Genomic DNA, 18231 nt, shown 5'->3' with positions numbered 1-18231 from the left:
AACTTCTTGGTTATACTTTTAGGAGAATGCCCATCTACTTTCAGTCTCTCACAACGTTTGCGGTACATGTCAGTCTTCCTCTTCTGTGTTGTCAGTGCCTGTTGTAACTTCTTTATCTCTCTGTACACTTTTGAGGTCCTGTGCTTTGCTCTCCTTTGTCCTGACCTCTGCCTAAAATTATATGAAAAGCCTTATTAAAATAATTTCTCAAATAGTTGATTGTGTATCAGCAAATTACATAAGAATAATGTTCTCTGATCTAAAGTAAATTTAAATTCTCCAATATACTAAACTCTGTGCATTCCAAATACAAAACATACTCCAACTTTCATTGCACATCAACCACCAACCTCCATTTATTTTTCTGATGTGGATCAGAATTCTCTGAAGTGGTAAGGTCTCTACACTACTCTCGCCTGGCTCGACTGGCTGCCTGGGCATTCCTCCAGTATTTCTGCTGTCTCCTCCTCTCTCTTGGTGTTAAGTCTGCAACCAATCTGACTCTTCCCATTTCTTTCTTGTGCCTCCATCTTTCCCTATCCTTTTTTAAGTTCTCCTTTCTTCTCTCTGGGGTAGCATCACGTCTCGCTCGATATCTACTCTGTTTCTCCGCAGCAGAGAGTGGCATGTCTTAGGAACACATTTTTACATTATATTACATTGTATTACATTATTATTATTATTATTATTATTATATTATTGTGCGGTAGCATGACAAATAACCACACATGCTTGGGTGGATGGTGCATGTGTGTGTCTGTGTTTGTGTTGAAATCCTCTGATCATGGTAGAATAACCCAATTGATCAGTGTGTCTCTCTCTGTGTGTGTGTGTGTGTGTGTGGCTTAGGGTGACCACCCATCCCGCGTAGCGCGTGCGCGCACAGCGTTTGAAGCCCAATTCATGCGTCCCGCAAATTGAGACTGTGTTACGCATAATCAATGCTTGCTCAAAAAAAAGTTGATTGCTCTATATCCTCGAGCCCCAGGCAGCCAAACGAACATTACTTGACAGTTCAGCACGCTACTGCGAGAGCGGGAGCGAGCGAGTTTGAATGAGAGATGAAGTTTACATCTTTATTATTTCTGTTTTAAAGTTTTTCCTACATTATTTATATTAAAATATGTTATGTAGGCAATAACTCAGTTTACTATTTGACTAATTTACTGATGTGGCATCGTTGTTAACTTACAAAAATGATGATAATTTGGTGGATAATTTACATTTATCCTTTAATAACAGGTAGTGTATTCTGATGTAAAATTAATAGCAATTAATGATTATGAACATAAAAGCATTACAAATATATATATATATATATTATTATTATTACTATATACCATTGATTAAACCACAAAGCTGACGCGGGAGGTATGTGTAACTGCAATATAAAGTAATATTGAGTATTATTGCTATTAGTATTATTTTCTAAAATTAGGTATACATGTAATATAAAAGTACACATGGCAATGTTTTTGCAACAGCTCCAAGTCTCACGCGCAGTGTAGGCTGTACGTCACTGTCCGAATACGTTCACTTATTTATTTGTTAACTCCTTCCTTATATAGTGAACTCAACTGCCGTACACTATATAGGGATTAGTGAATGAGTGAATTCCCTTCCCTTGAGTTGTGATGTTAGACTTCTTTTTTTTTTACTGTTCCTGTGGTGTTGAGCAACTACAATTCATTTTAATCCTATAATTTTATATTATAATTTATTTAAAGTTAATAAATTGTAATGAAAAATAAATAAAATAGCTAAAGTAAAAATAAGTGGAAGTGCATCTGTCAATTCTGTCATGAGCATACATCAGCAATTACACATGTTTAGGGGAATAGGGCATTATTAATATACCATGTAAGGTGGTATGTGCTAGAAATGGGTAAACCACTATCAGTGAGTCTGCCCATGGGGTGGGGGCACCCCCATGCAAGGTGTCCCACATTGTCCCTCAGAAACATAGCCCTTGTCCCCCCTTGGGCTTATTAGCAGATGGTCGCCCTAGTGTGGCTATAAACACACATTATGCATTTTTGTGTGTGTTTGCATCATTGTGTGATTGTAACCAAGGCAGGGGCAGTGTGAAAACCAAGAGATGGACATTGGTCAATTCTGTTACCGTACCTTGGTAACAGAATTGACAGTAACAGAGTTGACATTTTTAGCATTTTTTACTAATAGCACCACATGCTAGCATAAAGGCTAAGAGCACATGGCCTGATACTAAAGATGATTTTAAAAACTTTGAATACCTCCTTTTGTTAATATCTTTGAACTCTGCTTTCCCTATGAGATTGTTGAAACAGTTTTGACATGTTATATAAGAACTCTTGGTGCAAGTGCCTGTAAGATTACATGACTTCAGAGAGAACAAAACACATACCTCCTAGTTCTTCAGAGTTTAATCCCAAAAGGGAAGTGACATCATCTTGCATTGCTTAGGATACTGATGCGACAGATAAGCATAATTTAAAGAGACAATAACATGTAGTAACAGAATTGACACAGGATTTATGGATTGGTATTTTTCAACAATAAAAGTTACTTTTAAACAAATGAATTTAGCATAATTTGGAAACTGTCACCAATAATAATGTATAAACAAAAATAATTAAAACCCCAACCTGAAATTTGTAATTTAAAACGTTTAATGCATATTTTACCCTTGTTTGAAAAAAGTACCACCCACTAAGGACAGTATGATATCAACATCATGAAATAGCTTTTAAAATACAATATTTTCTAGTTTTACATTTTGTGACTCTTGAAAAGAATTTAAAAAAAAAGTCAAATGTGTTTTTGGAGTAAAATTTTGGTAAAGCTGTTAAAAATAAATGGCTTCGGACTTCAAATGTATCTCCAATTAAAGAATCACCCATATGCAGGTGAATATACTTTTACATAAGTCTAGTTTCTGTTCAGATGAGGTGAAGGTGTCACTTTTTAAAGCATATTGTACAACACGTTACACTGCTCATCTGTGGTTCAACTATGGAACATCTAGTTTACAGAAGCTGCAGGTATCTTATAATGATGCAATAAGAATTTTACTAAAGAGACCTAGATGGAATAGTGCAAGTCAAATGCTTGTGAGTGCTAGAGTAATCACTCTAAAAGCACTGTTACAAAATCTTATTGTATAGATTCATCTGCCGGCTAAATGATTCGAAAAATGAGATTATTGTGGGTCTTTCAAATATAAGATTAGATTCGATTAGATTCAACTTTATTGACACTGCACATGTAAGGTACAAGGCAACGAAATGCAGTTTGCATCTAACCAGAAGTGCAATAAGCAGTAAGTACAGAATATACAAGGTCTACAATATGTACAATAACTATACAGATAAGTATTATGGACATAATTTACAGATTTTAAATACTATCAGCATGATATACAGATAGGTGTACTATGAACATACTATACAGATGGATTATGTAAAGTGTATGTACACTATAGGCAGGACTATAAACATATGAACATAATTTACACTATTGCAATGGACAGTAAAGTGGATAGAAAATATTTGAGTGCAAATGGATTGCTCAGTGTTCCTGGATAAACAGACAGTAGTGCAAGTAATGACAAGTTTTCAGTTTTTTTTTTCTTGTTGTAAATAAATAAAATCAGTCAGATGTAGTGATGAAAAGGGGGAGGAGTCTGTGTGTATGGTGTGGGGGGTGTCACAGGACAGAGTTCAGTAAGGAGACAGTTGTAGGGAAAAAGCTGTTCCTGAATCTTGTGGTCCTTGTCCGGAGGCACTGAAGCGCATCCAGGAGGGCAGGAGGTTAAACAGTCCATGGTCAGGGTGAGAGGAGTCCTTAAGAATGCTGTGAGTTCGACGTAGACAGCATTTCCTCTGGATGTCCTCAATAGCAGGAAGTGGTGTCCCTGTGATGCGTTGGGCAGTTTTCACCACCCTCTGCAGTGCCTTGCGGTCATCCACTGAGCAGTTCCCATACCAGACTGTGATGCAACTGGTAAGGATGCTCTTTAATTATTATTGCTATACTGGCTACTGAATATTGTGTATTAGAAAGTGGCTTATGTTTCTCACTGTAAAAAATTTTAATAGCATGACAGATGGTAATGAGTATTGTATTTTATTTATTTTTTTTACTTTTTTTGTACTTGTAGGCATTCAGGCAACATATTATGGTCATGATGTGGGCACTCAAACAACTGACATGTTTCCTGATTTGCAACTGTCTTCAACACCAGTAAGGGGCTCAGTCTTCAGGCCCAGTAAGAGACCTCATTTGGTGTTAGATGAGGAGGAAGAATCTGAATTAAATGTCGAACCCAATGATTCCACATATAAACCAGATTCTGTTGTCACTGAAGAATCTGAATTGGCGTAAGATTTGAATGTATATTTACACACATTTTTACCAATACATTTGTGTTTATAAAATACACTCACCTAAAGGATTATTAGGAACACCTGTTCAATTTCTCATTAATGCAATTATCTAATCAACCAATCACATGGCAGTTGCTTCAATGCATTTAGCGGTGTGGTCCTGGTCAAGACAATCTCCTGAACTCCAAACTGAATGTCAGAATGAGAAAGAAAGGTGATTTAAGCAATTTTGAGCGTGGCATGGTTGTTGGTGCCAGACGGGCCGGTCTGAGTATTTCACAATCTGCTCAGTTACTGGGATTTTCATGCACAACCATTTCTAGGGTTTACAAAGAATGGTGTGAAAAGGGAAAAACATCCAGTATGCAGCAGTCCTGTGGGCAAAAATGCCTTGTTGATGCTAGAGGTCAGAGGAGAATGGGCCGACTGATTCAAGCTGATAGAAGAGCAACTTTGACCGAAATAACCACTCATTACAACCGAGGTATGCAGCAAAGCATTTGTGAAGCCACAACATGCACAACCTTGAGGCGGATGGGCAGGTTAAACAGCAGAAGACTCCACCGGGTACCACTCATCTCCAATACAAATAGGGAAAAGAGGCTACAATTTGCAGGAGCTTACCAAAATTGGACAGTTGAAGACTGGAAAAATGTTGCCTGGTCTGATGAGTCTCTGATGATTTCTGATGAGACATTCAGATGGTAGAGTCAGAATTTGGCGTAAACAGAATGAGAACATGGATCCATCATGCCTTGTTACCACTGTGCAGGCTTATGGTGTTAGTGTAATGGTGTGGGGGATAGACGTGAGGGCGAGGCAAGAGTATGCTATGAGCCGTTGAGACCACGTGAACCTGGGCCCCAAAGGGCCATGCTGCTACACGCGAAAAAATAGGCAGTGATAATACATGAGGCGCCAAAGCCACGCGAAGATGAGGTGTCACAGAACAACACAACTAATTCATAGCACGAGTTATGCATCTGAACTATCGACAGATAGATAGAGCATGGCACCACCACCAGTAGTTACATAGGAATTTACCTGAATTATTACTGCAGAGCTTCAAGGATGATCTTTAGATCAGGTCTTATGTAAGACTCGAATGCGGAGGAAGACCATCTTCCCAGGATCTTGATAGCTGCTGTAGGAACGCCACGTTCGGCTGCTGTAGTAGCTGCTCCAATCCTAAATGAGTGTCCTGTATACAAGGAAGGGGATAGACTACAGTTTTTTAGGACAGAAACTAGATGAGATCTGAACCAGGTTTTAGAAAGAGGAACTCCGTTAGAGAGTGAGAATAGGGGTGAGTGATCTGAGGATCTCGGGCGAATTTTAAGTGAAAAGTGAAAGTGAAGTGAGTGAAAGTGACATACAGCCAAGTATGGTGACCTATACTCGGAATTCGTGCTCTGCTTTTAACCCATCCAAAGTGCACACACACAGCAGTGAACACACACACTGTGAAAACACACCCGGAGCAGTGGGCAGCCACTATTAAGGAATCTAATCATAGATGAGAAGGGGCAAAAGTTATTGCTAATTTTGGGTATTGATATTGAAACACCAGAACCAGAAGAGTCATTTTTAGAGTGTTTGAGAAAAAGTGTAAAGAAGTTAGGTGAGAAGTGTAAGTCGGAGATAGAAAGACCGCGGACAGGATCAAAACGTTTAGATGCTGAAGTGAATTCGCCTGGGCGCATAAATCCGTAGAAAGCAGTTAAGAACACCACTTCTAGCTGAATATTAGAGTATGTGGAAAAAAGGCCATTGCGTAGGGAAAGGATTAATCTTTGCAATAGAGGCAGAGAGAAAGGCAACCTTTTATCGGGGGAATTCGTAGAGTATTTAGCTAAGCCTTTGAGCAGTAATCAAACAGAGGAAGCAGTGAAAAGACTCTGAAAATCCAGAATAAAATATTTTGCATAAATTTGAATGCCAGGGAGCAATCTGCGAATTGAGGAAATGTTTAAATTGCGATTTTCGAAATTAAAAACAAGAAATGAGCAAACAGTGGTAACCAGTGATGCGTGGGTTGATCCAAAATGAGCAGGTGCCTGCGGTCACCCGCGGTTACGAGTCATCCAAAAATATTTTTTATGATATTCGGGTCACGGTCGGGTCCTTTGAAATAAAGATGCCAATTAAACTTTTGTAATTTATATAGTACTATACACGATTTTGAAATATATAGGCCTACACTTTATTGGCTGAATAACTGGCACGAATAGAGTGACAACCTGTCCCACTTTACGTTGTACAGCAATTTTACCCTTTGTGCTGCCTCATGCAAATTGAGCATCTGTCCCGCTTTTTCATTCGACCCTGCCTAATAAATACACGGATACATCCATAGGCATAGTGTTAACTTATGTCCAATAGTTCAGAGGAGAGAAATAAAAGCGTTAGTCGATAGGCTCAGTCGTACATCAATCCAACTGTTGACGCTTGCTGTTCGGTCAGGTTAATGGCCACAAAAAAGAGAAGATGCACTTTTAATAGCGAATGGACCGCAGCATACCCTTGATTAAGACCTGTAGATGGCGAAGCAGAGAGAGCATTTTTTCTGTGAGACATGGAAGAGAATACGACGTGAAGCGATATGGTGCATGTGAGTACCACAGAAAAAAAGCACATCATCAAGAAACATGCAAATCAGTGCAATTGTTTTTCAATAAACCAAATGACCCACAGGCTGACAAAGTTTGGGCAGCAGAAGTGACGAGAATTTATCATGCCGTACATGACTACAGTAACAAGTTTGCCCCAGTCATTTTTCCAGATTCTGAAATAGCTAAGAAAAAAGCTGTAGAAACTTTGGGTGATATTTTGGGTCAGGTAGAGTCTTAATCTTTTAGTCGGTGGGTTTAAAAAGAAATATAGGCAATATATTACAGAAAGCTGGAAATGTCTACTTTTAAACGAAAATATTCAAACCAAAATAAATAGGCTATTCTCTGATTATGTAATCCATATGAAATGTGCATTTCTCTCTGCCGTTCATGGTGAGTCCGCATCGTCAACTTCATCTTAGCAGCGACACAGAAAACACCAGTTTATTATTAAACAATTAAATGTCTCCTTGCTAATTTAGACACATGCATAATCGTTACTTTAACCGGTTCTTTGTGGCAAGCCTTATGTGTGCAGTTATAACGCTTATTATCCTGTAGGCTAAAGCCTATTTAAGTAATTATATTAATATAAAGGGGCGATGCATTTACTACTTTAAAAAATTGCGGGTCAGGAAGTGGGTAGGGTAAAATATTTTATTTAAATTGTTTTGCGGTCCGAGTTGCGGGCGGGTTAGTTGAAATTTGCTGATAGGGGAGGGCAGGGTGTTGGTTCCGTATTGGCTGAAGGGCAAAGCCGTCTGAACATCTGAAAACGAAAGCGGGAAAACGCATCAGCAATAACGTTGCAGTGCCCGGGTATATGAGCAGCTTTAATAATAAAATTGAAAGTGACTGATTGCCAGATTAAGCATCTCAAAAAAGGCATGATCATTTGGCACGATGACCTGCCTTTATTGATTATGGCAACAGTGGCTTCGTTATTTCAAAACAGCAAAATGCGTTTCCTTCACCACGCTGAACCCCAGATTACGCTGGCTAAGACTAAAGGATAAATCTCGTAGAGCGCAGAAGACACGGAACCTGATTTTTTCTTAGGAAATTCATTTGGCCATTTCTCTGTGAACCATTTCCCTTGAAAAAACCCACCGAAGCCAGTAGATGGGGCGGCATTGGTAAATAGATGTAGGTCTGCGGAGGATTCAAAAGCATCATTGTAAAAGAAAGAAATACTGTTCCAATCATTAAGCAACTGAGTCCAAAATTTGATATCGGAGAAATATCCATCATCTAACTGGATCGGTTCACTTAATTTTTTATTATTAATTTTTTTAGTTAACAACCGAGAAATAAATGCTCTGCCTTGTGGTATGATGCTCATAGCAAAATTGAGGTGACCAAGCAGAGAGAGCATATCTCGTTTCAAGACGCAGCGTAGAGAGGAAAAAGATTCCAGAAACGACCTGATCCTTAGGAGTTTCTCTTGTGGAAGGGAAGCTTGCATTTTGACTGTGTCAAGAGAAATGCCTAATAATTCTAACGATGCAGAAGGGCCCAATGTTTTTTTTAAAATTTGTTTAAGAATGCCAAGGATGGGAGATTGTTAAGATGGAAAGTCAACAAGCAAAAAATAATCTAGTAAATGCAAAATGAAAGGAAGCTTACAGACGTTCAGCAGAATCCAACACAAAGCTTCGGAGAGACTGTTGAAAATATGTGGACTACTTTGACAACCGAAAATGAGCCTCACAGCGAAGTAGAATTTTTAATTCCATTTAACTCCAAAATACGGCCAGTCAGAGGGGTGAATTGGCATAATTTTAAAAGCGTCGGTAATGTCAGCTTTGGCTAACCAGGCGCCTTGACCAGCTAATTTGATTAACTGGATGGCGTTATCCACCATAGCGTAATGAAGAGAAAAGGGTGTTAAAGGAATGCATTTGTTAACGCTAGCTATGTTGGAGGAATGTGAAGACATGTCGAAGATTAGACGTTTTTTAGTGGAATATTTGCGAGTTGCGATGCCGATGGAATTAATCCAAAAAGGAGGAGAAGTGAAGTGGCCAATAACATCAGGTTCGTGTCTGGAAGATTGCAAATTTTTTGCAACAAAAGAGGCAGAAAGATGAGAAAGGATACCCAGCCGAAACCCTTGGAATAAACCGGTGACTAAATAATCAACAAATAACGGATCGAGTTGAGAAGAGAGGTTGCTTGAAAGATTGGGAATATTAATAGGAGTACAGTAGATGGGTGTTTATTCAAAAAAAAAATCGAATTGGGGCTTTCACTCGGGGTGCAGGTTTGTACCGGCATGGACAAACAGATTTCGGGTGTGGATCCTTGCAAACATTACAAATATGAGCAAATTTGCAATTGCGAAAAGAACAAACAGCCTCATTAAATTGAATGCAAAGAGTTATGCTATTGAATTCAGCCGCAGTTGAGCGACCTCTGGAGTTTGAAGAAAGTCTTACATTTTCAGGACCGTGGGCAGCGGCTGGATCATTGCTAGCGAAAGCTTAAGGGCAAAATGAAGCCTTCTGACTGTGAGCGCTGCAAATGGCGCAAGCTAAGCTTTTTTGGCCTCCGAAATGGCGGATGAGCAGTTCGTTGTCGGTAACTGGCCAGTGTGGTCTTGAATTAAAAAGTGAGATAAAGGAGACAGATTTGGCTGAAAAGGACTTGTGGTACTCATAAAATAGAGTTCCCCCGTATCTTTGACTGAAGTCCGCCATCATATTTAGATAAAGATCTAGCTCTTCCCTTCTCTCGGGGTAAGTTTGAAACAGAATGTTTCAAAATATGACTCGTATATTTCATAACGACCAGCACATGCCCTCGACTCCAGCTACCTTGCCACCTTCTCAGCTTTCACTTATTATGCCAGGGCGCTCTCTACTATGAGCATCTTATTTCTCCATTATGATGTCTAACATTCAGCCTCCACGACTAGCAACTCGGGAACACTCTGTCCTTAAGAGAGCTGTCATTGCTCGGCAAGGTTCATGTGTACGGCAGGCGCGACCTGGTCCTGCAACTGACATGTACACTTCCATCGCATGCTGGAATGTGCATTCTCTTGGCGTTAGTTCTGACATGGACTGCATCTCACCTCATAAATCAGCTCTGATTGACGCAGAAGTACTCTGACTTAACATCTCCATCGCTGCCCTGAGTGAAACCTGGCTGACCGGTGTTGGATCTGTCCGGGGAAAAAAAACTATACTTTATTCTGGAACGAATACCCAGACGGTGACAGACCAATGCACAGTGTTGGCTTTGCAATCCAAAACAAGCTACTATCCTCAGTAGAAAAACCTGTGCCTGTCTCCTCACTAACTTCTCATCTAGATGTAAAGGAATCATTCTACAATCAACTTAGCGCCATTGTTCAGAAGACCCCCTCAAACGAACGTTTGATGATCCTTGGTGACTTTAATGCCCGATTGGGTGCTAACTCTAGTGCATGGCCTAACATTCTGGGAAACCAAGGATATCCACCCACAAACTTTGTGTCCCCTCCTCATTCTTTCAGGGATCAAGCTTCTCCAAGGACACCTGGCGTCATCCACGTTCTAAGTGCTGGCACCAACTTGACCATGTTTTGAAGGAAGTATCACACCGCCGATCACTGCATTCAGCAGACTGTGACACTGATCACGCCCTTCTTCGTTGCAAACTAAGGATGGTCCCAAGCAAGTTTCATTACACCAGGCCCAAGCCTACTCCTCATCTGGATGTTTCTGCAACCCATGCTCCTGCGTTGCGGCATGCGTTCCAGGAACTACTTGCTTCCAGCTTTGACTCCTCACCTCCTCATGCAGACATCACAGCTGCCTAGCAGCACTTCCACTCTGTTACCACAAAGGCTGCATTCTCCATCTTTGGAAAGCGATCCAGATCCCAACCTGACTGGTTCAATGATCAAATTAATCAGATTAGATTGATAGGTAATATCAGAAATATGTTGGGAATTAAGTTATATTTTATCACTTTAAACAACAGAATGATAGTAAGATAGAAATTCTACAGAAAAACAGAGCTACACAGAGCTACAATCACAAACCACCAGCACGGCAAGCGGGAAGCAAGAAAAACATTGTCCAAAAGCGACACCAGCTCTTCTTAAAACCTGTTAGCCTGCACCAGAATGCCCTCGTCCAAAAAAGCCTCTCCACTCACACGTGTCAGTGATTATGAATAGATTAAATGAAACAGTACAAATTTAATATGACAAACTATGTATCATTATAAAGATCTAAGCCTCAAGAATCTACGACAGATCGCTGTTTTTCAATGGAAAGCTTATAAAGAATGTATTTGCTACATTTGTGTAAGCAGTACACATAAAAAAATAAGCAATGAAAACGCTGTACATACCAGATCCGTCGTAATAACGAGTCATAAACACATCTTCAGCTGTAAATCAAGGTTTAGTTAGGAAGGTAAGGGTCCACTGAACGTTTTGTTTGCTTTTGTTTGCTTGTTTTGGGGCTGGCGCATGTTGGCTGCCGCTTCTCCGCTCGGCTCTGTTTTAATGTCTTAATGTTTAATGTTTATTTATCTTAATGCTTCTTAATCAGTATTAATTTTATTACTACAAGTTCATTCATCCTCTCAGTCATCTCATACTGAATTTACAATGGATAGCGTATGAATGAATAATCAAAGTGGATATCTGTCCTGGGAATCTCACGTAGGACAAACACCAGAACAAACAACAAGTGCCCGACTCAACCGTGGCCTTCGAGCAGATCAACAACTCTGATCGAGAAGAAATCTTAGAACTTAATGTTACATACTTGCTGAACTTGACTGGAATTGAGACGCCCGGCTTCTGGGATCAAGTTAGCGCTAGCTTGTGCTAGCGCAACATGCCTGGATTATGCCACTGTTATGCTCCGCTGTCGACTCCCGCCCACTCAACAACCTCCTCCGTCCGGACAACATCAACATCGTTCAAGAACATGGACTACCTCGCCATCCTTTGCATAGAGGCTCTGGTCGTATGTTCAATTATAACTTTTCAACTTCAAACTCTATTCCATCCATCTGGTCTTATTCGCGCATTCCAACTTCCTCACTACGTCACCATAACAAACGACACGCGCTCCTATCGAATCTCCGCTCCCTTCCTCTGTCCTCCCAATCCATCACAAAGCAACGTCACCTGAAACTGGCTTTGCTTAACACTCGCTCACTTAACAATAAAAGTCTCATTTTAAACGAATTCATAATTGACAATAACTTGGATCTCCTCTGTATCACTGAAACCTGGCATAAACCTCTGGACTATTTCTCACTCAATGAAACCACACCCATAGGATACACATATATGGACAAACCCCGACCTGAGGGGCGTGGAGGTGGTGTCGCTGCAGTGTACAGAAAGGACATTAAAACAGCCATCATTTCCATCCCTGCTGTTCAGTCCTTTGAACACATCCATTTCAAACTTTCTGGTCCCACTCCTCTGGTCACTGCCATAATCTATCGCCCCCCCAAACCAAATCCTTTCTTTCTCGCTGACTTATCTGATTTTTTGACTCAGCTATCTGCCATTTCACCTTCTTTTGGGAGATTTTAATTTTCATATCAATACTAACTGCAAATCTGCCATTGAATTCCTGAATTCCTGGAATTCCTGGAAATGCTTCAACTTCACTCAACATGTTAACTTTCCTACTCATAGCCACGGTCATATCCTGGATCTTGTCTGCTCTACTGGTCTTACCATATCTCACCTCTCCAGCCTCAACCTCAACATCTCCGATCATCTGGTAATTACCATGAACATCGATCTCCCCATTAAGACCACTAAGAATAAACGGTCAATCTCCTTCAGAAATCTTAAATCCATTTCTACTTCTGCTCTTTTAGCCTCTCTTGTTAGCAAAATATCCTCCATCCCCCCACCGCAGACTGATAACACCTCCGATCTCACTGACTACTACAATGAAACACTCTCCGTCTGTCTCGATCAGTTGGCTCCTATTAAAATCAAAACTGTTTCATTCACTCATTCTGCTCCCTGGTACACCCCGGATCTGCGCAAAATGAAATCGCGAAAGTGTCAGCTTGAAAGGCTTCATAGGAAAACCAATTTATCTGTTCATCTACAAGCATATACAGATTACCTCGAGCAGTATAAAGAAGCTCTCAAGACTGCCCGATCCACTTACTACTCACACCTCATACACTCTGGTTCCTCCGACCCCAAGGCTCTTTTCTCAACTGTAAATAAACTTCTCAAACCCAGTGATACTACCACCAACTCTTTCACAACTGAAAAATGCAACTCTTTTCTTTCATTTTTTCAGACCAAAATTGACACCATTTATAACAACCTTTCCTCTTCCTCTGTCAATACTGTCTGTACTCCCATCCTATCACTTGCTCCTGTCCCCTTCACTTTTCTGTCCCTGTCTCAGTTCTCACCTGTGTCGGCAGGGGAGCTGTCCAAAATCATAACTGGAATGAAAACATCTACTTGTGTCCTGGACCCCATTCCATCATATCTTATCAAGAACTGTCTACCAGCTATTTCCTCACTCATTACTGGAATCATTAACTCCTCTCTCAGCACTGGCTCAATTCCCCCTTCACTCAAACTGGCTGCTGTTACTCCCATTCTTAAAAAACCTGGACTAAACCCCGACATCATGTCAAACTTTCGGCCCATCTCCAATCTCCCTTTTCTGTCAAAGATACTGGAACGCACTGTTGCCAAACAACTCAAAGCCCACCTCTGCTCAAATGACCTGTTCGAACCTTTTCAATCTGGCTTTCGTTCACAACACAGCACTGAAACAGCCCTCCTTAAAGTCACCAATGACATCCTCCTCTCTGCTGATGCTGGTCATCTCACTATTCTCATCCTCCTGGAAATCACAGCAGCTTTTGACACTATAAACCACTCCATTCTTCTTTCCCGCCTCGAATCTTCCCTCAACATCACTGGCACCGCCCTTTCCTGGCTCAAATCGTATCTCACCGACAGACAACAGTTCATTCACATTAACAACTGTACCTCCTCCACTGCTCCGCTGTCCCAAGGTGTCCCCCAGGGTTCGGTGCTTGGCCCTCTCCTTTTCATATTATATCTGCTTTCCCTTGGCAACATCATTCGCCACCATGGTCTAAACTTTCACTGTTATGCCGATGATGTTCAGCTTTACATCTCTACTAAATCCATTACCTACGTTACCCACTCCACTATCTCCAACTGCCTCACTGACATTAAATCCTGGATGCACACTAATTTCCTTCAACTTAACTGTGAAAAAACAGACATGATCATCATCGGTCCCAAATCAATCACCAAGGCCACTCACAGTTTCTCTCTCACTGTCGACAACTCCACCCTGTTTCCATGCCTTCACAGTCGCAACCTCGGAGTCATCTTTGACAATAACTTCTCCTTTGATCCGCACATAAAACAAATCACCAGAACTGCCTTTTTCATTTAAAAAACATTGCCCGACTCCGTCCTTCACTCTCCTTCTCAGCTGCTGAAACCCTCATCCACGCCTTCATCACCTCCAGAATAGACTACTGTAACAGCATCCTGTATGGCACAACATTGAAAAGCTTAAACAAACTTCAATACATTCAGAACTCTGCTGCTCGTCTACTCACCCACACTTGCACCCGCGACCACATCACTCCAGTCCTTAAGAACCTTCATTGGCTCCCGGTGCCACAACGAATTCAATTCAAAATCCTTCTCCTCACTCATAAAGCCCTCTATAACCAGGCCCCTTCCTACCTCACTGACCTGCTCCACCACCACAACCCATCTCGTTGCCTCCGCTCTTCTAATGCAAACTTCTTGACTCTACCTCCCAGGACCAAGCACCGAACCTGGGGGGACAGAGCATTCTCTGTTGCTGCCCCAACCCTCTGGAACTCTCTACCCCAAAAAATCCGTGACTGCACTGACTTGCCAAAATTCAAAATCTTGACAAAAACTCATCTTTTTAAAATTGCTTTTAATGTTTAATTTTATCGTGTGTTTTATTTTCTATTCTGTTACTTCTGCTTTATAATTTTTCTATGTTGCTACATTTGTTTTACAATTTTCTGTAAAGTGTCTGAGTATTTAGAAAAGCGCTTACAAATTAAATGTATTATTATTATTATTAACATCTCATGAAGCACGTTTAGTTCAACGAAGCAATAACGTTGTAATATGGATCATAATTCATTTGTTTACATTTAATTTCTTCAGCGACATAATTGTTTGCGTCCGTTATGGAATAACTCACGGTCGGAAACTGCGTCTTGGTAGTAAAAACACGGCATGGTTTTGCAGCGTACAGTGTCACAAACAGAATGAGGCGATCCACCGGAAAAAAGAATGAATGAAAAATAGGCGGAAGATAGTTTATTTGAATTTGGCGCTTTCTCCTGAGAGCTGGTGACGCGCTCTGACGCACCTGTCAGCTGATGGAGGCGGAACTTACAGCGATCGCTTTTGTCTTGGTTTCTTTTTAATTTTCGACAGTTTTTATATATGTGAGAGTGTGTTTTATGTTGAATGTGAATGTATCTGCATGATAACCATCTGTTTGAGTGCAAATCAGCCCAAATCAGCTCGCTATTACTGTATGATCACGGCTATCAAAGTGAACGCGTCTATATGAATAGAGAGAGTGGATTATATACTTTGGCACATTTGTGTTATTACCATCTGTATAAGTGGCCATCAGCACATCAGCACTTATTTGCATCATAATTCATTGTAAAATATGCATCTCTAGCAAACTCAGGATGTTCTGTAATTGGCAAACAAAGTTAAAGGGGGGGGGGGGTGAAATTCTCGTTTTCACTCAATATCCTGTTAATCTTGGGTACCTATAGAGTAGTAATGCATCCTTCATAACTCCAAAAAGTCTTTAGTTTTATTATATTCATAAGAGAACGATAGTATGTACCGATTTTTCCCGGAAAAACACCACCGGCTGGAGGCGTGACGTGTGGGCGGAGCTAAAGAATCACGAGCGCCAGTAAGCTTTTGCGTTGAGAGCGTTTGGAAGCTGTGACTTTACGTGAGGACAAAACCAACCAAAATAAAACCATGGCTAACAGTCAGATTCAGCGTATATTTATGATCCAGAGTCAGATCCAGAGGCTGAAATTTAACAAGAGCAGCATCAGCAACAACGTCTCTATGTGGTATGTACTGAAACTGTATATATTTGCTTAGCGGTTTTGGAAAAGTTCCACTTTGTCGTCTTTTTTAAGCTGTACATGTGGAAAGTGCAGTTTGATGACAACATCGCATGTTGTTTACTTGATGTGCTTACGCGCTGATAGCTAAGTTAACAACACAGAGATATTTATAGCAGTTTTACTCACCGCATGCGGTTCCAACACACGATCGTGACCCTTTTTCGTTGGGACTGCATTATCCTTAAGAAATAAACGATACGCAAATCCGTCGTCAAACTGGGCCTTGTTTGTAAAACAAGCATCTTCAAAATGCAGGGAACAAACAAAAACACTTGCACAACTCCGTTGATGCTCTGTAAAAAATAAACTCCATCCACTGGTCCCCTAATGCTGTTTCTCTTTTGGTAATCTGTGCAGGGTTGTCTTGCCCTGGCAACCAAAAACACACTCCTTTTGTGACATTTGGCGACGCTCTCGCTCTGATCAGTGAAGTCTGTTGTGCTCTCAGTGATCTGCTATACGGGAGCGCGCGCTCTTCCGGCAGAAGTGCCCTTAAGACCCATATAAGGAAATTCCGCTCCATCTAACGTCACACAGAGCCATACTCGAAAAAAACTTTCCGAAACTTGTGACAAACCGGAAGGAGTATTTTTGGAACAGAAATACTCCTTCAAACGTACAACTTAATTTTTGAAACTTTGTCCATGTTTAGCATGGGAATCCAACTCTTTAACAGTGTAAAAAACTCAGTATGCATGAAATAGCATTTCACCCCCCCTTTTAATCTTTTTTTTTATTTTTCTTATTATTCTTATTTTTCTTACTCAAATTATTCTTATTGTATTTTTCTAGTGCTCAAATAAATCACTTATATGATGTCTAAGTTTCTGTCTAGTGTTTTATAATTGAAAAAATTATGCAGTGGTATGTTTACTGACTAAATAGTTTGTTGAAGCCTCCAAGGCACTTCAGTGTCTATAACTTTTAATAATATATAACTTTTATATAACTTTTAACTCTATAACTTTAAATTTGAGCATTATCAAGTCTGGCTGCTAAAAAGTGAAGCCCAAAGTGTCATGATTCTGCCTTCATGTCCTGACTTTTCTCTAGTCTTGAGGCAGGATCATGACAGACCCGTGTTTTGTGTACAAGCACATGGCCTTGTCTTTGGGTCATGTGCTTGTGTTGTCTCGTTTCCTTGCCCCGCCCCCCTTGTTATCCTAGTCTTGTCGTGATTGCCTTACCTGTGCCACCAGTTGTGTCTTGATTAGTTCTCCTATTTAGATCCCCTAGTGTGCTCTGTCTTTTGTCAGTTCATTGTGATTGTTTCCACATTGTGATATGCGTTTCTACATGTTCCTGTGAAATATTGTTACTCGGTGTTGCTCTTGGAAGAAGACGTTGTGAGACCTGTTATTGTTTATTTGTAGTTAGTGTTCTTGTGTTTCGAGTCTTTGTTTATCATGTCTACCCAGTCTTGTTAAGTTATTTAGTATCTGCCCTAGTCATTGTTTTCCCCCTCGTGGGTTTTGTTTTCCCCTTTTTGTGCAAGTAAATCCTGTGTTTAGTACATCCTGTCTGCACTTGAGTTCCTCCTTACCCTCCACGTGACACAAAGGGTCTTCTTTCTAAAGACACCACAATTATATTTGTAACACATTGAAGTAGGAAACTGTTACAATTATAAGTTAGGTAGAGCACTTTCATCTGTGAGTCCCATAAAGACTTTATCAAATATATAAAAGTAGTAACCAGTAAAATCTTCTTCTTTATTGTTGTATGCAGTCACTGTACAAGTAGGATTGTTGGTCGGTATTTGTCCCGTCCCTCCTCCATTGATTGGATGGCTGGGTAAATAGTGACAGTTACGAGCCCTGTTCTGAAATCTGTTCTGCTCGTGTTTCATGAATGATTCCTATTGATTGTAGAGTGATTTTTAATTTTAACATTTAAAAGTCAATTACAATAAAAACTTAATATTACTGCTCTACACTGTCTCTTTTTATTCTTCACCTTTTTGTCTATTTGATCAACTCCATATGTTTAGTCCTTTATCTCTGTCCCATTTTCCCAGTTGATTATATGATAATGAGTGATTATCTCAACCACAT

At 40.4% G+C, this 18231-nt stretch overlaps 1 protein-coding gene across 1 annotated transcript in view; it reads right to left on the bottom strand.

The window, feature by feature from the left end:
- LOC127956064 (membrane-spanning 4-domains subfamily A member 4A) overlaps window positions 1–18231 on the bottom strand; it is a 287000-nt gene that overhangs the window by 183657 nt on the left and 85112 nt on the right. The gene's annotated exons all lie outside the window — the stretch shown is intronic.

This window comes from Carassius gibelio, chromosome B4 (genome assembly GCF_023724105.1).
Source record: "Carassius gibelio isolate Cgi1373 ecotype wild population from Czech Republic chromosome B4, carGib1.2-hapl.c, whole genome shotgun sequence".
In the NCBI taxonomy this organism is placed as follows: Eukaryota; Metazoa; Chordata; class Actinopteri; order Cypriniformes; family Cyprinidae; genus Carassius; species Carassius gibelio.
This window is presented reverse-complemented; position numbering and strand designations above follow the sequence as displayed.